The sequence below is a fragment of the Pseudorca crassidens genome, chromosome 19 (assembly GCF_039906515.1).
Source record: "Pseudorca crassidens isolate mPseCra1 chromosome 19, mPseCra1.hap1, whole genome shotgun sequence".
Taxonomy (NCBI): Eukaryota; Metazoa; Chordata; class Mammalia; order Artiodactyla; family Delphinidae; genus Pseudorca; species Pseudorca crassidens.
Window position 1 is genome coordinate 37,249,931 of NC_090314.1, and position 24,263 is coordinate 37,274,193.

General features: G+C 35.8%; 1 protein-coding gene across 2 annotated transcripts in view; it reads left to right on the top strand.

Moving 5' to 3' along the window:
- The window catches only part of USP32 (ubiquitin specific peptidase 32), a 197,982-nt gene that overhangs the window by 23,086 nt on the left and 150,633 nt on the right, over positions 1–24,263 (top strand). The window lies entirely within an intron of this gene.

Consider the following 24,263-nt stretch of genomic DNA (forward strand, 5'->3'; position numbering starts at 1 on the left):
CAGCTAAGCTGTAGTAACTGAAATTCATGCGTGTGGAATTTCTTCGATTTTTCAAGAAAGGAATAAATGTGTATGCGGTTTGTAGAGAAAAGGACGTGAGGCTTACCTATATAACCTCAGTCTTTTCTTACACCTAAAAATTCTACGAGCTTACTGCCTTTTAAAAAATTAATTAATTTATTTTTGGCTGTGCTGGGTCTTTGTAGATGCGCGCGGGCTTTCTCTAGTTGCGGCCAGCAGGGGCTGTTGGTCGCAGTGCGCAGACTTCTCATTGCTGTGGCTTTTCTTGTTGCAGAGCATGGGCTCTAGGCGTGCGGGCTTTAGTAGTTGCAGCATGCGGGCTCTAGAGTGTGCGGGCTTCAGTACTTGTGGCTTGCGGGCTCAGTAGTTGTGGCGTGCGGGCTCTAGAGCACAGGCTCAGTAGTTGTGGCTCACGGGCTTAGTTGCACCATGGCATGTGGGATCTTCCCAGACCAGGGATCAAACCCGTGTTCCCTGCATTGGCAGGCGGATTCTTAACCACTGGACTACCAGGGAAGTCCCAAGCTTACTGTTTTTAATGTAGACAATGTATGATGTGCTTACGTTCTGTGGGTAGTTTTTTAGATGCTTTTCATTTCTTACCTACCTTGTGGAACTGATTAACAAAGATATTCTTTTTTCACCAAAAAGATTTAGTAACAATTATTTGTTTTAGATTGTTTATAATTAAAAAAAAATTATGGGGGCTTCCCTGGTGGCGCAGTGGTTGAGAGTCCGCCTGCCGATGCAGGGGACACGAGTTCGTGCCCTGGACCGGGAAGATCCCACATGCCGCGGAGTGGCTAGGCCCGTGAGCCATGGCGGCTGAGCCTGCGCGTCCGGAGCCTGTGCTCCGCAACGGGAGAGGTCACAACAGTGAGAGGCCCGCATACCAAAAAAAAAAAAAAAAAAAAAATGAACAGCTTAAGTATCCACCAGTAGATTAGAATTATGTTATATCCACACAATGAATATCATATGCCCATTAAAACTGATACTGTAGAAGAATACTTAATAACATGGAATGCTGTTGACAGTATGGTATAGTGAGGAAAACATGAAGTAATATAATGTATGATCTCATTTTTGTAAAAATTATATACATGTAAAGGAAAACAAATTTGAAGAATATATTGCAAAACATTAACAGATTGACAGGTTATCACTGTGTTGTGAGGTTGAAGGTGATTTTTATTGTCTCCTTGTATATCTGTGTTTTTCAAAAAAGTTTAAGTTGTATTTTAAAAATTATTTTTCTTATTACCAAAAAAAAGAATCAAAAAGGCAGCATCACGTTTTAGTCCACTTCATAAGTGACCTATGTTTGTTTCATATTTAGCTGTAATAAGGAGTTCCATTTCTTTTGGTATTCCAGTGGGATTAAAGTCCCGTTGTAAAGTTTTTTGTGACTTTTTTTTAAGGTTAAATTTTCAGGTTAATATGTAAATGCTTTTTGTGTGTTTTCTAGCCAGTTGTTTCATAAAAATAGATTTGTGTTTTATGAAGCTTTCAACAGCTCTCATTAATTTATATCCTTTGCCATTAATAGCTTTTTAAAGTTTTTTTTGTAGCAGAAAAATTGAGGCTATTTGTTGGCATCACCATTCAAAGTGTTTGTGTTGAGAGAATCTGATCAGGTTAAGAGCTTGTTGTTGATCAATATAATTGAAAAAAATTTTCTAATACATTGTCTTCAACATCAAAGTTTAGAGAATCATCTGATATCTGCCTCTTTCATTAGCTTATGAAGAATTTAAGACATTTTGAGTTTATCCTTAAGGTAATCTAGGTAAGTTCCTATTAAAGATTTGAATAATACGTTGTCAACCTGAGTTATATAGAGAAGTAAAAGGTAGATTATTTTAAAAATGTTAAAGTAGAAAAAATGAAATTTAATAGTAAGAAATTATATTTCCCATTTAAAAGTCTCTTCTGTGTGTAATTTATTAGCTCCTTTTGCCTTTTTTCCCTCTTTTTAAAAATTTTATGGTCTGTTTGATTTGACAAAAGCACTTAGATTTCTTATTGAAATAAATAAATAATTGAATGATTATTTATTAAATGCCTACCAACTGTTCTAGGCTCTGTGCTGAGTGCTAGGTGTATCAAGACAAATAAGACATGATAGGACCTTCAGGAGCTTATTATTCATACAAGATAAAGCAGGGTCATGAAGGAGAGAGTAGTTTGGGGATGAAAGGAAAGAGGAAGGTGATGTTTTAACTAAGTCACAGAAGATGATTAGGCATTCAGGTGTCATTGTAAAAAGGAGGGTGGTAGCTATAGAGAAGGACGGAGCATTGTAAATAAAGGCAAACAGGGATGTCACCTAACAGCCAATAGCACTTTTGTAAAATTTGCTTAAAAATTATAAAAGCAATACAGTAGTATTACTGGAAGACTGGACAAGGGAGAGAATTTCACTAATGATCTTGTCACCTAACACAGCTAATTATTTGCTTTTACTCTTTTTTCAAATAAATGTTTTATATTATTTAAATCATAACACATGCAGTTTTATATCTTTTAGGTTTTTCTGAGATGTCTATTTTTATCGGTGCTATACATGCATATAGCTTAAAGCGTTAAGTAGTTTGTATAAGATTTGTTGAATAATAAGCCGTTGCCTAATCTTCCTTGGTATTTTCTTCTCAGAAGAGACTACTTTATATTCTAGGCATTATCTATTGACTTCCCACTTCTGAGCATGTAAATTTAGCTTTCTTCCCCCCCCCCCCCTTTCCCCTTAGTCACTTCCTCTTCACCTCTCCCTATTACTTCATCCTACACTATAGCTATATGGCAATCTTGGTTAGATAAATATTCAGTGTTTACCTTATGACCACGTACGTATGATGCACAGCCGAAGTCATGTAGTGAGCTATGATTACTTTTCTAGCACAATTTTTTGTTTTCCCTAGAGCTAATAATTGTGGTTTTATTTGTGTTTGTTTAGTATTCTAAGTATCACTAATTCAACCCTACACTCACCTCTCAAGATTATCAAATGTTGTCAGTTACTTCTAATGTTTTTTGTGTAGCCTTTGGACTGGCTTCAAACTAGATTGGCTACTCTTTTTTTTTTTTTTGCAGAGCGCAGGCTCTGGACGCGCAGGCTCAGCGGCCATGGCTCATGGGCCTAGCCGCTCCGCGGCATGTCGGATCTTCCCGGACCAGGGCACGAACCTGTGTCCCCTGCATCAGCAGGCGGACTCTCAACCACTGCGCCACCAGGGAAGCCCTAGATTGGCTACTCTTTGAACCTTGTCCATGGTTATGATCCTGGCAACTCCCTTCACCCTTATCCTGGGGTTTCTCCTGTACTACTAGATCTTTGTTACTTCTCTCCCATATCTTCTGCTTTTTGGATTTTTTCTTGTTTTGGTTTTCTCCAGGAACTTTTTGAGCAAGAGTTTATTAGAGGTAAATTATTAAAATTTGTAAATCTGAAAATATCTTAAATCTGTCCTCATACTTAAAGTTTGTCTGAGTTAGAATTCTAAGTTAGAAATCATTTTTCTTTCTTTTTTTCTGTAATGTTTAATTATTTGCCTGTGCTGGGTCTTAGTTGTGGCACGTGGCATCTTCGTTGCAGTGTGTGGGATCTTTTAGTTGCAGCACTTGGGATCTTTAGTTGTGCCATGAGGGCTCTTAGTTGCAGCATGCAGGATCTAGTTCCCTGACCAGGGATCAAACCCTGGCCCCCTGCACTGAGAGTGCAGAGTCCCAACTGCTGGACCACCAAGGAAGTCCCTGGAAATCATTTTCCTTCAGAATTTTGCAAAACTATTGCTTCATTTTTAGCCGGGCTTCCCATTTGCTGTTGAGATATCCAGTGCCATTCTAATTCTTGTACCGTTGTATTTGTTTCTGTTTCTGGGAGATTATAGGATTTTTATCTAAAATGTTCTGAATTTTCACAGTGATATCCTTTAATATGGCTCTGTTTTCACCTATTTATTGCTAAAAATGGGCTCCTTTAATCTGAAGGCTAATCTCTTTCAGTTCTGGGAAATGAAAAAAATTATCTCATAGATGATTTCCTCTCTTAGATTTTCTTTCTTCTTGCAACTCTTATTTGGATATTGGACCTTCCGGACTGATCCTCTAATTTTCTTAGCTTTTTCCATCTTTGTCTTTTTACTGCTTTGGGGGAGATTTCTTTAAAGTTACCTTACAGTTTTTCTATTGATCTTTGTCTTTCTGCTCTCATTTTTTGAAAATTTTAATTTATTTTGTTTATTTCATTTTTGGCTGCGTTGGGTCTTTGTTGTGTGCGGGCTTTCTCTAGTTGTGGCGGGCGGGGGCTACTCTTCGTTGCGGTGTGTGGGCTTCTCATTGCGGTGACTTCTCTTGTTGCAGAGCATGGGCTCTAGGCGCGTGGACTTCAGTAGTTGTGGCACGTGGGCTCAGTAGTTGTGGCTCGCAGGCTCTAGAGCGCAAGCTTAGTAGTTGTGACGCATGGGCTTAGTTGCTCCGTGGCATGTGGAATCTTCCCGGACCAGAGCTCGAACCCGTGTCTCCTTCATTGGCAGGCACCACCAGGAAAGCCCTCATTTTTTAATTTTTAAAAGCTCTCAAATTTTTTCTTTACTGAAAATTTTCATTTGATAAAATTATATGTGGTAAAATGCACAAATCTTAAGTGTATACTTCAAAGAGTTTAAAAAACATGCACTCATGTAATCTACATTCCTAGCAAGATGTAGATCTTAAATGTTTAGTTCAGTGATTTCTGACAAATGCTTTACAATTATGTTATTACCCAATTCAAGACATGGAACATTTCCATCACCCCAGAAAGGCGTTTCATGCCTCTTTCCAATCAATCATTCTCTACCCACCAGAGGCATCCACTTTTCTGATTTCTATCATGATATATTAGTTTTGTTTGTTTTTACACTTAATATAAATGGCATCGTATAGTATCCTTTTGCATCTGGCTTTTTTTTTTTTTTGCTCAAAAAATGTCTGAGAGATGTGATATTCATCCAAGTTGTTGCTGAGTAGTATTCTACTGTATGAATTGAACATAATCATTTATTCTTCAGTTGGAAATTTGAGTTTCCTAGTTTTGGCTATTATGAATAAAACTGCTATAAACATTTTTGTGCAAGTCTTTCTGGACACAAGCTTTCATATATCTTATATACCTAGGAGCATAGTGGAATGGTTGAGACATAGAGTAGGTATATGTTTAGCTTTATTAGAAACCATCAAATAGTTTTTCAAAGTGGTTATACAGTTTTTTTACTTTCACCAGTTTTAGTTGCTCTGCCTCCTTACCAATGCTTGGTATTGTGAGTCTTTTTAATTTTCACACATTCAAATTAGTGGAAAGTAGTATCTCAGTGTGGTTTTAATTTGTATTTCCTTAAAGTCTAAGAATGTTGAACATTTTTAATTGTGCATGTTGACCCTTTGTATGTCCTTAAGAGCCCTTTTTTGTTCTATGAATTTTGTTTAAATAGTATCTTGTTCTTTTTTTTTCATCTTCTATCTCTTTGAAGATATTAATGGTACTTTTTTTTAGTAGATCTTTATTGGAGTATAATTGCTTCACAATACTGTGTTAGTTTCTGTTGCACAACAAAGCAAATCAGACATATGCATACACATGTCCCCATATCCCCCTCCCTCTTAAGCCTCCCTCCCATCCTCCCTATCCCACCCTTCTAGGTCATCGCAGAGCACTGAGCCAATCTCCCTGTGCTATGCTGCTGCTTCCCACCAGCCAACTATTTTACATTCGGTAGTGTATATATGTCGATGTTACTTTCACTTCGCCCCAGCTTCGCCCTCCCACCCCATGTCCTCACATCCATTATCTGTGTCTACCTCTTTATTCCTGCCCTGCAACTAGGTTCATCAGTACCATTTTTTCTTTTTAGATTCCATATGTATGTGTTAGCATATGGTATTTGTTTTTCTGACTTACTTCACTCTGTATGACAGACTCTAGGTCCATCCACCTCACTACAAATAACTGAATTTCGTTTCTTTTTATGGCTGAGTGATATTCCATTGTATATATGTGCCACATCTTCTTTATCCATTCATCCATCTCTTGATGGACATTTAGGTTGGTTCCATGTCCTGGCTATTGTAAATAGTGCTGCAGTGAACATTGGGGTACGTGTCTCTTTTTGAATTATGGTTTTCTCAGGGTATATGCCCAGCAGTGGGATTGCTGGGTAATATGGTAGTTCTATTTTTAGTTTTTTAAGGAACCTCCATACTGTTTTCCATAGTGGTTGTATCAATTTACATTGCCACCAACAGTGTAGGAGGGTTCCCTTTTCACCACACCCTTTCCAGCATTTATTGTTTCTAGATTTTTTGATAATGGCCATTCTGACTGGTGTGAGGTGATACCTCATTGTAGTTTTTTTTGTTTGTTTTTTTTGCAGTACGTGGGCCTCTCACTGTTGTGGCCTCTCCCGTTGCGGAGCACAGGCTCCGGACACGCAGGCTCAGGGGCCATGGCTCATGGGCCCAGCTGCTCTGCGGCATGTGGGATCTTCCCAGACCAGGGCACAAATCCGTGTCCCCTGCATCAGCAGGCGGACTCTCAACCACTGTACCACCAGGGAAGCCCTCACTGTAGTTTTGATTTGCATTTCTCTAATAATTAGTGATGTTGAGCATCTTTTCATGTGCTTCTTGGCCATCTGTATGTCTTCCTTGGTGAAATGTCTATTTAGGTCTTCTGCCCATTTTTTAACTGGATAATTTGTTTTTTTGATATTGAGCTCCATGAGCTGTTTGTATATGTTGGAGATTAATCCTTTGTCTGTTGTTTCATTTGCAAATATTTTCTCCCTTTCTGAGAGTTGTCTTTTTGTCTTGTTTATGGTTTCCTTTGCTGTGCAAAAGCTTTTAAGTTTAATTAAGTCCCATTTGTTTATTTTTGTTTTTATTTGTATTGCTTTAGGAGGTGGGTCAAAAAAGATCTTGCTGTGGTTTATGTCAAAGAGTGTTTTTCCTATGTTTTCCTCTAAGAGTTTTATAGTGTCTGGTCTTCCATTTAAGTCTTTAATCCATTTGGAGTTTATTTTTGTGTATGGTGTTAGGTAGTGTTCTAATTTCATTCTTTTACGTGTAGCTGTCCAGTTTTCCCAGCACCACTTATTGAAGAGGCTGTCTTTTCTGCATTGTATGTTCTTGCCTCCTGTGGCATAAATTAGCTGCCCATATGTGCATAGGTTTATCTCTGGGCATTCTATGTTGTACCACTGATCTATATTTCTGTTTTTGTGCCAGTCTCATACTGTCTTGATTACTGTAGCTTTGTGGTATAGTTTGAAGTCAGGGAGCCTGATTCCTCCAGCTCCGTTTTTCTTTCTCAAGATTGCTTTGGCTATTCGGGGTCTTTTGTGTTTCCATACAAATTGTAAAATTTTTTGTTCTAATTCTGTGAAGAATGCCATTGGTAGTTTGATAGGGATTGCACTGAATTTGTAGATTGCTTTGGGTAGTGTAGTCATTTTTACAATATTGATTCTTCCAATCCAAGAACATGGTATATTTCTCCATCTGTCTATGTCATCTTTGATTTCTTTCATCAGTGTTTTATAGTTTTCTGAGTACAAGTCTTTCACCTCTTTAGGCAGGTTTATTCCTAGGTATTTTATTCTTTTTGTTGCAGTGGTAAATGGGAGTGTTTCCTTAATTTCTCTTTCTGATTTTTCATTGTTGGTATATAGGAATGCCAGAGATTTCTGTGCATTAATGTTGTATCCTGCAACCCTACCAAATTCACTGATTAGTTCTAGTAGTTTTCTGGTGGCATCTTTAGGATTTTCTATGTATAGTATCATGTCATCGGCAAACAGTGGCAGTTTTATTTCTTCTTTTCCAATTCATATTCCTTTTATTTCTTTTTCTTCTGATTGCTGTGGGTAGGACTTCCAAAGCTATGTTGAATAAGAGTGGTGAGAGTGGGCATCCTTGTGTTGTTCCTGATCTTAGTGGAAATGTTTTCAGTTTTTCACCATTGAGTATGATGCTTGCTTTGGGCTTGTCATATATGGCCTTTATTATGTTGAGGTAGGTTCCCTCTTTGCCCATTTTCTGGAGAGTTTTTTTCATAAATGTGTGTTGAATTTTGTCAAAAGCTTTTTCTGCATCTATTGAGATGATCATATGGTTTTTATTCCTTAATTTGTTAATGGGGTGTATCACATTGATTGATTTGCGTATATTGAAGAATCTTTGCATCCCTGGGATAAATCCCATGTGATCATGGTGTATGATCCTTTTAATATGCTGTTGGATTCTGTTTGCTACTATTTCGTTCAGGATTTTTGCATCTTTGTTCATCAGTGATACTGGTGTATAATTTTTTTGTGTGTGTGATATCTTTTTATGGTTTTGGTGTCAGGGTGATGGTGGCTTCGTAGAATGAATTTGGGAGTGTTTCTCCCTCTGCAGTTTTTTGGAAGAGTTTGAGAAGGATAGGTGTTAGGTCTTCTCTAAATGTTTGATAGAATTCACCTGTGAAGCCATCTGGTCCTGGACTTTTGTTTGTTGGAAGATTTTAAATTATGGTTTCAATTTCATTACTTGTGATAGGTCTGTTTATATTTTCTAATTCTTCTGGTTCAGTCTTGGAAATTTATACCTTTCTAAGAATTTGTCCATTTCTTCCAGGTTGTCCGTTTTATTGGCATATAGTTGTTTGTAGTAGTCTCTTATAGTCCTCTGTTTTTCTGCAGTGTCAGTTGTGATTTCTCCTTTTTCATTTCTAATTTTATTGATTTGCATCCTCTCCCTTTTTTTCTTGATGAGTCTGGCTAAGGTTTTATCAATTTTCTTTATCTTCTCCAAGAACCAGCTTTTAGTTTTATTGATCTTTGCTATTGTTTTCTTTGTTTCTATTTCATTTACTTCTGCTCTGATCTTTATGATTTCTTTCCTTCTACTGACTTTGGGTTTTCTTTGTTCTTCTTTCTCTAGTTTTTTAAATTTAATTTTATTATTATTATTTTTAACATCTTTATTGGAGTATAATTTCTTTACAATGGTGTGTTAGTTTCTCTCTAGATGTTTTAAGTGTAGGGGTTAGATTGTTTATTTGATATTCTTTTTGTTTCTTGAGGTGAGACTGTATAAGTCAGTATATTTAGGTCTTTACTCAGAGAAGTCCTCTCAAGTCTTCTGTCTGGAGGGTGAATGTCTGATTGCCAGACTCCGGAAGCTCAGAAGAGGAAGAGGGGAGATACCTCTACATTCCCATTCATGTGTTTATTTAATACCCGTGTTTCTAGAATGGCTTATCTAACTTCATTTTTGTCTGATGTCCATAGAAGTGTTTCATATCTTCTAGACAGTAAACTTCTAGTCTTTTGCCATAGTTGGGGAAGCTTAGTGGCTAGGCTTGTGAAATGGAGTTGGGTATCTCTGTAATGTCACTGTTTCTTAGTTAGCTTTGAGCCAATAGCACAACTACCTTCTTTACTCCCACCTTCTAGAGGTACCCTGGTCCCACTAATTCTGAGCCTTTATAGGATTCTGCATATGAAAAGCTCACCTTCTCCTATTGTCAGCTTAGGGATTCAGCTTTATTATATCTACTAAGCCCTGTATTTAATATTGAATATACATCCATCTGCTTTACAGCTTCCAAAACTTTCTTAATTTTATCTCCAACCTGATTTCTTTGTCTTTGGGTTTATGCATTTAAAGAAGCAAACAGTCCCTTTATTGAGTTTTAGTGGGCTTTAAGAAGGGAGTGAAATTAAATGTATTTCAATCCAGTGTTCTTTTATTAGAATTCTGTATTTTTTGTTACATAGTGTATCATATATTATTTTTTTCAAATTGTTATATTTTCATAATTATAATGATTCTTGGTTGCTTGATATTGCATTGCCTAGATTGCCCATAATTTACTGTTGCCTTATTACTAGATATTTAAGTTTCTTCCAGTTTTTCACTTATTACATTATGCTGAAGTGAACATCTTCATTAATTTAAGATTCCCCCAAATTTAGGATTATTCCCTTAGAATAGAATTCGAGAAATAACATCTTTTTGAATTTTATTTCTTTTTTAAAATTAATTTTATTGAAGTATAGTTGATTTACAATGTTGTGCTTTTCTGCTGTATAGAAAAGTGATTCATTTATACATATATATTCTTTTTCATTACATTTATTACAGGATATTGAATATAGTTCCCTGTGCTATATAGTAAGACCTTGTTATTTTGTAATTATTTTCTGAAAGTGATATATGAGTGTTGATTTTACTAAACATTTATCAGAATTTGGTATTATAATTTGCCAAAAAAATTATTTGCTAATTGAATAGTCTAAAATGGCAGCTTGTTTTAATTTGTATTTTTTTGTATTAGTTGTCAAGGTAGAAACTTTCCCCACGTTTTTGATAGTTGTATTTACTCACTATCTTTTTGTCCTTTGTTCTTATCAACATTTTTAGTTCCTAAAACATAAAAAAAATCAATTTGAGAACCTCTTTATAATAAATGCCTTAAATGTAAACTGTCAGACAGATTTGCTATAAATATTTTCTCTAGTTGGTTTACCATTTTTTGATTTTTTTTTGCTATTTTTTAATGTGCATGAGTTTAAAATTTGTATATAGTCAAACCTGTGAACAGTTGTATTTTGTATCATTTTTGAAGTTTCACATTTTTACTCAAACAGATCTCTGAAAAATAATCGATTCTAATTTATGACTTTATATTTTTAGTATTGAACTTAAAAAGAAATTACCTGAAATTTATTTTCGAGTGTAGTAAAAGTTAGTATATAAATTTATGTTTTGTTTTTGTTTTTGTTTTTAAAGCTGCTAAGCAGCTAATCCAATATGAGCCAGGGAATCATTTCCATTCTTAGTTTTTAAAAAATCTTTAAACAAAGAATTTGAATATGTGTAGTAACTCCTATTTTACCTCATAAATTCTGTTCTAATTATTCCTCCATATAGTTTTGCATCAGAAACTTGTGTATTCCCTCACAGAAACTTGCATTGCATCATGTGTAATCTAGACTTCCTTATTTTAAATTAAGTTGTTCTGCTTTGGTTGTTTGGGAAGTGTTGGTACACTTTTGCTTTTATGTAATAAAACTTCAGAATGTTGCCATCTTGAGGTTGTTTATAAAGCCATGTATGGTTATCAGGAAATTGCTGACAATTATGAAGTGCTTATTGTGTGCAATAGGGAAAAGAAACTCCTAGACATATTTTATGTTTATTTTTTGATGGCCAGATTCAATTCTTGGTTTTAATAGTTTGTTTTGTTTTTGTTTTTGAACTAGGGCCTTAGTTTAGAATATATTTTCCCTATAGCGTTTTTCCCCCCACTACAACTAGTAGTTGGCCCTACAACTAGTAGCCTTGTTTCTTTTGAACCAGGGCTGTTAGGTGAAAAGATTTTCTTCTAGTAGCAAAGATCCTTTAGATCTTTATATCAGGATTTCTTATTAACAATAGAACTTCTCTTTTCCTTGATTACTAGAAAGTAAAAAAATGGCAAAAAACCCACTACATATTGAAATGAAATTTAGTGTTTATATAACTCTGTCAAATTTTAAAAAATTTTACATTAAAATAAATAAACAGCAAGTGGAACACTATCCAGTGCTGTAGTACAGCATGAAATGCTTCATTATCTCTAAATACTTTATTTTTCTTGCCGCAGGAAGGATGAAATTGTTTTTTATGAAATAGGGTGAACTTGGTTATATGGAATTTTTACTTCCTGTCCACATTTTCTTTTTATTTATTTGTTGGTTTGTTTGTTTATTGCCTGTTAGCTTATATGGCTCTTTGAGTTATATGGGTTTCTTTTAAAAAGTGGGCTTAACAGGGAGATCAGCTCGGTGCTTTGTGACCACCTAGAGTGGTGGGATAGGGTGAGTGGGAGGGAGATGAGACGCAAGAGGGAGGAGATATGGGGATATAGGTATATGTATAGCTGATTCACTTTGTTATAAAGCAGAAACTAGCACACCATTGTAAAGCAATTATACTCCAATAAAGATGTTAAAAAATAAAAATTGGGCTTAAGATTCTTATCCACTTTAATAATAGCAGTGTGTTTCTGTTTCTGGGAGAAAAAAACAGCACCACAATTTTCAAAAATAAACTTAAATTAGAATATTTTTAGAATTATAAAAATCAAGAATCAATAGCAAACTCTTACCAAATCTAATTATAGTCATTTTTCCTAAATGTGCAGTGAAATATTCATTTCAGTTTTAAATGTCAGAGTAGTAAAACTATTACTATAAATATATGAGTTAATTTCCTCAAAAGGCAGAAGTTTGTATTCAAGGCCAAACTCTCTTTGGTACTTTCGTTTTAATTTTTCCTCTTATATATTTATTCTGTGGCATTATTTTTGATATTTTAATAAAATTACATATAAAATTTTATTTGTAAAAATGCCTTCTCTGAATGAATCCTTTTAGTAATTACTTTGTTTCCTGACAACTTAATAACCACTGCCATGAAGTCACAGTGTAATGAAAAAAATAATAAAATTTTTGTACATAACTAGGGCAGGAATTCCTTGGGGAAATATTGAGTGAATGATTACAGGAAAGGTAATTCTTTAGTTACAGATTGTCTTGAAAGTTAAATTCAACTTTAAAACAGAGTCATTTTTAAAGCAATAAACTTATTTATAAAACTAGATTAACTGAATAATTAGAGCTTGGTTGACAAGAAAAACTGGAAAACAATGACCATTTTCTTCATTTAAACAAAATTAACTTTCACTAGTTGAAATAACTTTCTTTTTATTTTTCTTCAAACCATAAACTGGTAATGCTGTTGTCTGTTCCTCTACCTGAATGTTTCATAGAACAGTAATGATTTTTCCCTCCAATGCTTGTTGGTAATCATTGCTGTAGAAAATCTGAGATAAGAGAACTGGTAACGGACAATATCTAAAATACTCATGAAAATTAAGTATCTACGGTACATGAATTTTTTCTATAAAAATTTGAAGCTGTTAGATTTTCTTATAATTTTAATTAAAAATTTTCAGATTAAAACATTTGTTATTACCAGGTTGGTATGCACCATCTTATTATAATGTATCGGTAAGCACTGTTGAGAAAATATAAAGTAAGAACTCAGTTTGACAATGTAAATATGTGAATTTCTTTAAAGAATTCAGAATTGTCCACATCTGACTCTTATCCATTTAAACAATTTTGTTCTGAATTGCTTTTGGTAACAGAAGGAATAACATATGAAGGTTTTCAGTGTTATATGTTGTTATCATCAGTAGTACTGAAAATGACATTTTTTCCTGTCACTTATTAGGTGTAGTGGCTGCCAAGGCATCAGTTGATTTTCAGCAGTTCTTCCTAAATGACAGCAGAGGCACTATATGTGTTCTTTTTCACCAGTTTGTCAGGAAAGATGTTAAAAATTTAGTAATTTCCACTCTGTATGGAAAGTAGAAGAACAGTTCCAAATTTCATTAATGTTTTCTTCTGACTAATACATTGGGTTTTTTTTGTTTCCAAATTTCATTAATTTGTTCTCTTCTAAGGTGTTTTTTTTTATAGTGCCTTTCAGCAAGGATCTTAATGACACATAAGGATGAGTGAATTCTCATAGAATTGTGGGAAATTTTTCTTGGTTTCTTAATTGAAAGGTGTAAGAAAATGACTTCCAAGTTGAATATTATGGATTTAGCTAGTACTAGTAGTAGAATGTAGAATATCTGACTTAATTCTGTAATCATTTGATAAAGATGTACACCTGTGTTGTTATTTGTGGCTTTCTTTACAAATGGGAGCCTAAAATATAAAATTTGACTGTTACTTGGAAGGTGAATCTTACTGGAGGATTGAGCTTTCTTTTCTTTGCAGCCATCATAGTGAATAATAAAGTTTCTGGAAAGGGGAGATTTAGGATATATTATGTTATAAAAGACTGCTCTTAAAGGGAAAGAGAATGGAAGTAATAACTAATTTTAAATTCATGGATATTAAATGTGATTGGCTTAGCAGGTTTTGGGGGATGGCGGTGAATGAAACATCATTGGTTTTCTTAGGGAACCTGAAAACTTGTATGTGTGTGGGCTGGCCTTCTTTTCCTCCCATCTCCCCATCCTTCCTCCTTGCCCTTCTCCCTTCTTCCCTCCCTCCCTTCCTTTTTTCTTGCCTTTCTGCCTCCCTCCCTCCCCTCCCTCCTTGCCTTCAGTCTTTTTCTCTTTCTCTCCTCTCTTCAATACAAAAGAACCAGTACAGAGAAATATGTTATCCTTATCTGATGAGCCTATTGCAAAAAAATTTTTTTTTGGCCACGATGTGCGGCTTTCAGGATCTTAGTTCCCGGGCCAGGGATTGAATCCAGGCCCTTGGCAGTGGAAGTTCAGAGTCCTAAGCACTGGACTGCCAGGGAATTCCCCCTTTTTTTCTTTTTTTAAAGAATCTTATGAGATAGTGTCTTTGAGTGTGCTTTTTAAAGAGTAAAATGCTAGGTTAGAAATAACACTTATTATTAATCTTTTTTTTTTCAAGGTTAAAGGCACTAATGACAACTTGTCATTACATTTTGGTTAGACTTGCAGAGGGATTTGGGCTACTAGATGTCTTCTGACTAAGTTTTTTTCCTCTCTGGGGGAAAGGAGGGTACTTGGAAACATACATTTTAATGTAGTTGAACTGATGAGTGCCATGTTGCTGATAGCTCAGAAGTTTATGAACCAGGAGAATGATAAATTGTGTGTTTGATTTGAGAAACTGCTGGAAGCAAGTGAATGAACTAGAAAACTTGTCATCAACATATGTTAAATAGTCATTTTGTTTTATTATGGAGAATAAAAAAAGCCAAGGAATACTTAAAGGCATTCTTTCCATGACTTTTTTTTTTTTTTTTGCGGTACGCGGGCCTCTCACTGTTGTGGCCTCTCCCGTTGCGGAGCACAGGCTCTGGACGCGCAGGCTCAGCGGCCATGGCTCATGGGCCCAGCCGCTCCGCGGCATGTGGGATCTTCCCGGACCGGGGCATGAACCCATGTCCCCTGCATCGGCAGGCGGACTCTCAACCACTGCGCCACCAGGGAAGCCCTCCGTGACGTTTTTAAGACTCTCCTGCAGCGTTTAAGTATACAACAGATTTCCTGTGACCATAAACTAAGTGGTGTCCTTTTTGATTTATGTTCTTATGGGCAGTTTCCAAAGACATATTCGTCCCCAGAAATTATTTGAATTTGTTAACTGTAAAGTGGCATATTTGGCATGTTTCAGAATGTGAGCTGCTATTCTTAGTAGAAGAAAGCTTGTACAACTTGCCTATTTCCCCATTTGTGCTCTAGGCTGATAAGTTGTTACTGGTTCATTCATTGATAAACTAGCTTAGCTGTCTAGCACACATATTCCATTCTATATTATTTTTCCTTCACATTTTTATGCTTGTTAATAAAAACTAATAGAAAGGAAGAAGCAGAATTTTCTCTTAGACTACTTCAATTTTTTATGCAGTGCAGCAAAGCTCAGGGACTCTGGGGAACAGAAGTAGTGGCAGATGGTCCAACTTGATGCTCTGCAAAGATAGGGTGGTTCCTTTTGATTACAGACACTGGCAGTCTGTGAAGTGAAGATATGGAGCCACAGTCTGTTTTACAGCATGCACTAACCATGTGTGTTGTGGTAAAGCCAAGAACAACTTTGTATGGGCATAGTAGAAGAGATGACTGCATTCACTTCTAGTTTCCACACACCCACATGTAACAATGCTGTCAACCTTGTATCTTTGAGCGCTAAGGCTAAATGGTATATACATTGCCACACTGTTTTCTGCTTTGAATTACAGATGATGTGCTCAGGGATAAAACTAGGACATAATAGTAGGGAGCTAGATTTATACCTTCTCAATAACAAGAGAAGTGGAGATTTATTTTCTTCATTATTTAAACAGCTACCCATACGGGGCCATACAGGATAGATTCTTTTAGAAATTTTTGTTCGTTTGAATTACAGGGACTGTATAAACAACAGTGAATAAAAGGCTAGGAAAAGCACAATTGTAGGAATGTAAATTGGTAGAGCCACTTGGAAGTTTGGTGGTATTTATTAAATGAAAAAAATGTGACTGGCCTAGTTCTTACTAGAGAAGCATATGTATATATTTTTCTAAGGAGACATGTACATGATTTTTCATGGCAATTGTATGAAAGAAAAAATGAGAAACAGGCTAAATGTCAACAATAAGTGACATCTAGATGATCTATAGGATTGTTATGTGATGGAATATACTAATACTATGCAAAGGAATGAGCTACATTTCTATGGGTACTTCATATGAAAGCATGCAAAAAGATCTGAAAGGAGGTAGACCAAACATGATTATCTCTTGGGGAAGGGTGAGGGATCAAGACCACTGGGAGTCAGTGACTAGGGTTTAGTAGTGGTGATGCCTTTAGCCTTATCTGTATGCACTGTTTGACCTTAAAAAAATACTTTTACTTATTACTTGTGTAATAAAAAATTAATCAAAAAATGATCCCAAAGTACCACGCAATACAACAACCACTGTTTTGCATAATGTCATTCATTTTTGTGTATATTCTGTACACTTTTAATAATCTTTGGTTAATTTATTGTATTACAAACATGTTTTCATGTTTCTATAAAATCTTTCTTTTACCGTCTTTTCTGATACTCTTAAATTATTCGTTTAAATGAAATTCCCAGGAATGAATCACATGATGGAAGGATATGAACATTTCCTGCTCTTAAGTATTGCCATATTACTTTACAAAAGGATTTTGCCAGTGTATAATGCTACCAGCAATGGTGAAGTGCACTAACTTCATGAACTCAGTGTTCAAATTTTTTTTTTAATTAATTAATTTTTGGCTTGTTGAGTCTTCGTTGCTGCACACGGGCTTTCTCTAGTTGTGGCGAGCGGGGGCTTCTCACTGTGGTGGCTTCTCTTGTTGCGGAGCACAGGTTCTAGGCACGCAGGCTTCAGTAGTTGTGGCATGCGGGCTCAGTAGCTGCGGCTCACAGGCTCTAGAGCGCAGGCTCAGTTGTTGTGGCGCATGGGCTTAGTTGCTCTGCGGCATGTGGGATCTTCCTGGACCAGGACTCGAACCTGGGTCCCCTGCACTGGCAGGTCGATTCTTAACCACTGTGCCTCCAGGGAAGCCCTTAAGTTTCTTCTTAAAAGCATAATGTAGAAATTAAGAGTATGGACCCTGGAAACTGAGTCCTTGGGTGCAAATCATGCTTCTGTCACTCAACTGCGTGCCCTTGGGCAAGTGACTTACCTTTTGTGCTTCAATTTCCTCATTTATAAAATGGGAATAATAACAGTGTCTACTCTGTAGGGAAATTACAAGGATTATATGAAATAATATTTGTAAAACACCTGGAATACCTGACATAGGTCAAATGTTAGATAAAAAATTTTAAAAAAAAAGATAGTTTGGAGGTGATTTGGAGCAAGACTGGGTCGTATCCAGTTTGTATCTTATCTGCCTTGTTTGATATTGTGTGATTATTTTTCTTCTAAAATTTGTCACTTTTTATCTTTTGAAGGAAGAACATACCACAAAAATGTATAAATAGTAATTTTTCAGTACATGGTATTGTAAGGTCGGATCTTAACAAACGGCACCGCGAAAACAGAGGAAAGCTTCAAGTGAGCTTTATTAGGGAGCGCTCCCGGGCGAGGTTCACTGGTCCGAGAGAAAGGAGCCAGAGAAGTCGCACCCGGGCGAGGGTTGGGCAAGATTTTATAGGGGAAGAAGGGAAAGGGGTGTGGTGAATCTGGGAGGGCGCAGGGTATTCCTTATTTGGTGGTCTTTTCGGGTATCCTGGGGGACCGTTAGTCCCGCCCCTCGAAAGACGGGAAGGCTGGGCCGAGTGCAAAGTCCCCAGGTCAGTTCCTGGAACTGGGTGGTGTGGAATGTCTCCAGGTCAGTTTCTGGAACTGGGTGGTCCGGAGAGTTTCCGTCTGATGCAACCTGTGAATCTGATTGTGTTCCCCTGCCTCGGGCCAGTTGGCCTTACAGGTTATCTGTTTTAATGATAAGGAAAAAGATGCATTTATCAGAGTTAAGAGATTTTGGGTCATTATTTGATTTTCTGCCTTTGCGCAGGTAAATGTCTAAATTATACCTATTCCACAGCACTTTTAGAATTAACGTACTATATTTCCCACCTGGGTTTCATTCAGTAGGTTACTAAATGAACTCGATTTAAAACTGGTTTTAGGCTGAGGAAAGATGTGAGCAGGAGATGCATTTAGTGATGACAAACATCAGGTACAAGATAATGAAAAAACATTTTTATTGAGCCCTTACTGTGAGTCAGTACAGTTTTAGATGCTGTGGTTCAGTAATAAGTGAAAGGCTGTGAATAGAAGAACAGATAGGACATTCATTTGATCGTCAAAAAATCTAAATCTTTATCCAAAAATTTATTGAACATCAGTAGTATTTAAGATTCTTTCATAGGTGTTGGGATACAGATTAGTAAGACCATTTCTTTGCTCTCAATTAAATTAACAAATACAGTATAAGTTGTGTTATTTAAAGGTTAAAGCATCGAAAGTTTGATACTGAGTAAATGGTGGTAAGGAAGGTCATTCTGTGGGAGGGACACCTACCTTTAGGTAATGGGGCATGGAAGCCTTTAGAATATGCTTCAAAAAAAAAAGTAAAAGAGAGACATTAAGCCTTGAAGGATGTTGGACCAATTGGAGTAATTGAGGATAAGAGGCAGAGGACAGTGCAAGGATGATGGCAGTGAGTATTAATATCATTAGGGAAAGGTAAGTACAGTTGACTCTTAACTCAGGTTTGAACTGTGCAGGTCCACTTGTACTCAGATTTTTTTCAATAGTAAATATATATAGTACTGTATGATCGTGGTTGGATAAGTCTGAGGATATGGACCTGAGGATACAGGGGAACCATGGATATGGAAGAACTGCATATATGGAGGACCAACTATAAGTTATATGTGGATTTTTCGACTGCATGGAGGGTTGACACTCCTAGCCCCCTGCATTATTCAAGGGTCAACTATAGTTTGGGATAGTTGGAGGCTTTGTATCTCTACTTCTCATTCTAAGGTTTACAATTAAATTTTTCAAAAAAAAAGAAAGCAGACTTCCCTGGTGGTCCAGTGGTTGGGACTCTATGCTTCCACTTCAGGGGGCAGAGTTTCAATCCTTGGTCTGGGAACTAGGATCCCACATGCCGTGCAGCCAAAAAAAAAAAAAAAAAGATAAAATTTTTCATCTATTTATTGCATGCTAGAATATTTTAGATCTTTTTGTTCTAAGACAAGGATCCTCATCATCAATATTCTGGTCTTGGCTAGTTTCTCCAAATTTAATCTATAATAAACTCCATCTGTAAAAATTACTTTCATTTTAAATCTAATTTTTAGATGTAAAAACTCTTGCTTGGGACTCCTGTTTTCAAAGTGGTCTTTTATATTCTTGATGTACAGAGTAACATTATCTTTATTAAACCTTGCCTTTACTGGTTTTCTGATCCTTTGAATTTTGCATTATCTACATTTTTCTAGTACTGTTTCTCATTGTGAGGTTCTGACCTATAGTAGATTTGTTTCTGATTGCCCCCTTATACATTTTATATATTCAAGTGTCCATTAATTGTATTTAATATGCTCTCCTTATTGTATTAGATATCAAGGTCTACTTCAGAAGTTGTTCTTTTCTACTAGGTTAATGTATGTCGTAGTTACCTTTGCAATCTATTCGTGCCAGGCATAATTTATTCATCACTAGTTTGCTTTTTGCGATTTTTCCATGTCATATTTGTAGAAATTTCTTTGTTTCTATTGTGGGATTTCTTCTATATTACTTCTGCTTTTATGTTTAGTTAACCATTTATATATTGTTCTTTTCCTCTCTAATAGATACTTTGAAAACATTGAAGGAATGGTTATTTTGGCTTTTCCTTCAAAATGCTATATTTCTGTTTTAGATTAGAGTCATAAAACAAAGTACTGTGAATGCTTAAAGGGAGTTGTGAAAATTTATTTTGGTAGGCATGTTAACTACCAAAAATTAGATTTGTACTATTGAGTGATTTAATGATGTTAGAGAAACATATTGAATTACCTGAGCTATTGAAATGTGTTTTTTTAATCTAAGAGAGAGTACGCTAGTTTTAAAGTACTCTATACATTGACTTCCAAAAGTTTATTTGGAATTTAAAATTTATTTCTCCATAGAAACAGTGTTATAAATGATGATTAGATTCATAGGGTGGTGACTTACAGAAATTTAAGTCGCTATGTAGCTGAAATACTGTACATTTGCAATAAAAAAAATAACAGAAACAATTCTGTGGGAATACTAGATGAAGCACAATAACAATAAAATTGAAAAGTCATTTAAAAATGTATCTAAATGCTAATATTTGAAGATGTGGAATACTATTTCCTGCTAGGTCAGTGAGTCTTTTTCAGATGCAACTTCAGAGTGTTTATCAACTACTGTTAGTCACATAGAGGGATAAGAGTATTCTTAGGGAATTTTTGTCCATTTGTAAGTAGCTGGGGAGTTGTCAGTACATTAGGTATTTGTATTTGTAGGACTGTTCCTATGCATCTGGGATAGGTTTATTAGTTTTTCACATAAGTAGAATCTACTCTTTTTTTATCAGCCTTCTTTTGTTCAGTATAATAACTGTGAGCTTCATCCATGTTACTTGGTTGAGTAGCCTTTGCCTCTTCAGTGCTGAATAGTATTCTGTAATATTAATATATCATAATTTTTTGTTAACTTGTTCAATGAACGTTTGGGTCATTTCCAGTTTTTTGCTATTATCAATGAAGTTACTGTGAACATTTTGTACAAGTCTTCTGGGATCATCATATGTTTTTATTTCTCTTAGGTAAATACTTAGTGAAATTGCTAGGTCATAGGATAGGTATGTGTTAACTTAATAAAAAACTGCTAAGCCTTTTCACAAAGTAGATATACCATTTTATTATATTCCCACTAGCAATGAGTAAGAGTTTCAGTTCCTCTATATCCTTGCCAACATTTGGTGTTCTCAGGCTTTTAAATTATAGCCATTTTAATGGTTGTGTAGTAGTATCTCATCATGGTTTTAATTTGTATTTCCTTGATTGCTAACGAAATTGAACACCTTTTCTAATGTTCTAATGAATACCTTAGCTATCCTCTTTTATGAAATGCTCATTTAAGTCTTTTCTTCCAACTTTCAGTTGGGCTCTCTGTCCTTCTAATGTTTGTTTTAAAGGACGATAATAAAAGGAGTCTGATAGTTAAAGATCATTCCCTGTGACGTGAAGTTGTAGATATTCAGAAGCAGTGTAGTTAATACTCTTAAATCTGGCGATGACTGTTTTGTGGGTTGATGAGGGGTCTTGGCATTGGACTTTTAATGATCTCATTTGCGTTTTGTATTTTGATAGATGGAATTCAGAATAAGTAGAAAGCTTATTAATTTAGACTGTAATAATAGAGTTTATACTTTGGGTTCACAGGTACAGCCATAACTGCCATGATCTGCCACAGAAACAGTTTGTATAAGCATTGTTGTAACTCCTATGAGCCATTACTTTTTTTGAGGGCAATATTGCTTAGAGATCAAAATCAGCACTTATAGTTTTAGCATTGTCCTTGATTAGCCAAATCAATCTTTTTTTTGCCTCACTTATAAAAATTGGGAACTTTTTTCCTGTTTTATGGTGGTATTGTGGAAAATTGTGACACTCAGAAGTCCTTTAATCTTTTTAGAAGAATAAATACATAATCATTAAAATTAGTTTTTTATATTATCTTATTTAGAGCTGATTTCCTGTATCAAAATGAATTGATCATTTATATTAGAAACTCTAGTTTACAGAACAAATGTTAGGCCAGTTTCAGAATTTCTAATTTTGTTCCACTTGATTAAAGATTATGAATATGTGTGTGAGTTTAATCATTCAGCCTTGCTTTGCCCCTTTTTAATTTAATTTTATTTGTTTATTTTTTTTAAAAAATATTTATTTGGTTGCATTGGGTCTTAGTTGCAGCAGGCGGGCTCCTTAGTTGTGGCATGCAAACTCTTAGTTGCGGCATGCATGTGGGATCTAGTTCCCTGATGAGGGATCAAACCCTGGCCTCCTGCATTGGGAGCATGGAGTCTTAATCACTGTGCCACCAGGGAAGTCCCTGCCCCTTCTTATGAGGGAAAAAACTCTTATGACACCATTTGGCCCTAGATATATTCTGAAACTCTTGTTTTCTGAAGTCACTAGTGGCAAAAAACGTGCTGGTCGTGGGCTGCCTCTTTACCTAAGATGTTCCATTTAGGTTGGCCTTTATTGTCTACTTGAAGTGGCTTTGCAATAGTTTTTGCTATAGGTAGTCTGCTAGAGAGACTTTTGGTAGGTAAATTCATTTTAGATCAGCTGCACCAAGCACATTTATAATTTAATATTGGTTGTGATTTCTTTGCTACACTGAGCATTTTCCTTCTTCTGTATTTGGAAATTCTTACTCTAGTTTGGCAGTGAAAGGCATATTTCCCAGTGTTTGTTTACTTCTGTGGTTATCTTCTGATTCAAATGTTGTTAAATTTTCATCCATGCCTTTGGAACTAAACTGTTAAAACAGCAATTCCTATCTTTCAGCAAAAATCTGAATGCATGACAAGCTTTGGCTCTATGAGAAAGATGAAGAAATAGATTACTTGGTCCCTGCTTTCCAGAGACTTAAAATCTACTTGGAGAGATAAGACTTAACCATTACCTTTGAAAAAAAGTTGTGATATAAGGCAGTATATAATAGGAGTATAGAACACCAATATTGTGGTCTAACGTGAAATATTTTATAACCACGTAATGAGTAATAGTGAAGTACTGAACTTTGTTTAAAAAAAAACTTACCTTTACAAAAGTGGATTAAAGTTCATATACTTCACATATGTATATGATTTATTTATTTTTTAAAAATTATTTATTTATTTGACTGCACCAGGTCTTAGTTGCGGCATGCGGGATCTTTAGTTGTGACATGTGAACTCTTAGTTGTGGCATGTGGGATCTAGTTCCCTGACCAGGGCCCGGGCCCCCCACATTGGGAGTGCAGAGTCTTAGCCACTGATCCACCAGGGAAGTCCCCTATATGATTTAAATGGAAGTAAAAAGAGTGTTGTTACAGCTAGTGTTCAGGGAATGCATGTGGAAATGAAAACATCCATCCTGCGTCATTGCAGAAAAAGTTTGATAACTACTGGTATAGATAAAAAAAAAATTTTTAAGAGTTTAGAGATGAGCATTGTGCTGTTCTTTCTTTCACACTGAGGTTTTTTTGGTGAGATCACTAAAGTACAGACTTTTATTTTCCTTTCAAAGACAGTGAGTTCTAATCCCTTCCTTTGATCCTGCAAAAGCCATTTAAATAGCTTTTTTTATCTAAACTAGAAAGGAGGAGTCGGCCTATTTATTATTGGTACTGTAAATATTGTATTGGTCTGCTGTAACAAAATACCATAGACTAGGTGGCTTAAAAAAGAGAAACTAATTTTCTCACATTTGTGGAAGCTGAAAAGTCCAAGATCAAGGTTCTGGCAGGGTTTGATTTCTGGTGATGGCTCTTTTCCTGGCTTGCAGATGGCTGCCTTATGTCTGTGCCTTCAAGTGGCTTTTCTCCTGTGTGCTTGAAGGGAGAGAAAGAGAGTTCTCAAGCTCTCTGGTGCTAATCTTATTTTTAAACAATCAGGACCCCACCCTTCTGACCTCATTTAACCTTAATTACTTTCTAGTCTAAATATAGCTACACTGGGTTTAGGGTTTCAACATATGAATTTTGGGGGACATATCAGTTTATAACATTCTGCCCGCTGGCCCCCCCAAATTAATGTCCTCCTTGCATTGAAAATACATTCATTCCATCCCAGCAGCCTCCAAAGTCTTAACTCATTCCAGCACGAACTGTAAAGTCTGAAGTCTATAGTCTCATCTGAATATCATCTTAATCCAGGTGTGGATGAGACTGGAGATAAGCTTGCAAAAATACAATGCTGGGACAGAATAGAATATACATTCTCATTCCAAAAGGGAGAAGTCGAAAGAAGAAAGAAGTGACAGTTCTCAAGCAAGTCTGAAATTTACAAAGGGAAATTCCATTAGATTTTTTAAAAATATTTATTTATTTGGTTGCACTGGGTCTTAGTTGTGGCAGGTGGGCCTCTTGATTGCAGCTTGCCGGCTTCTTAGTTGTGGCATGTGAACTCTTAGTTGCGGCAT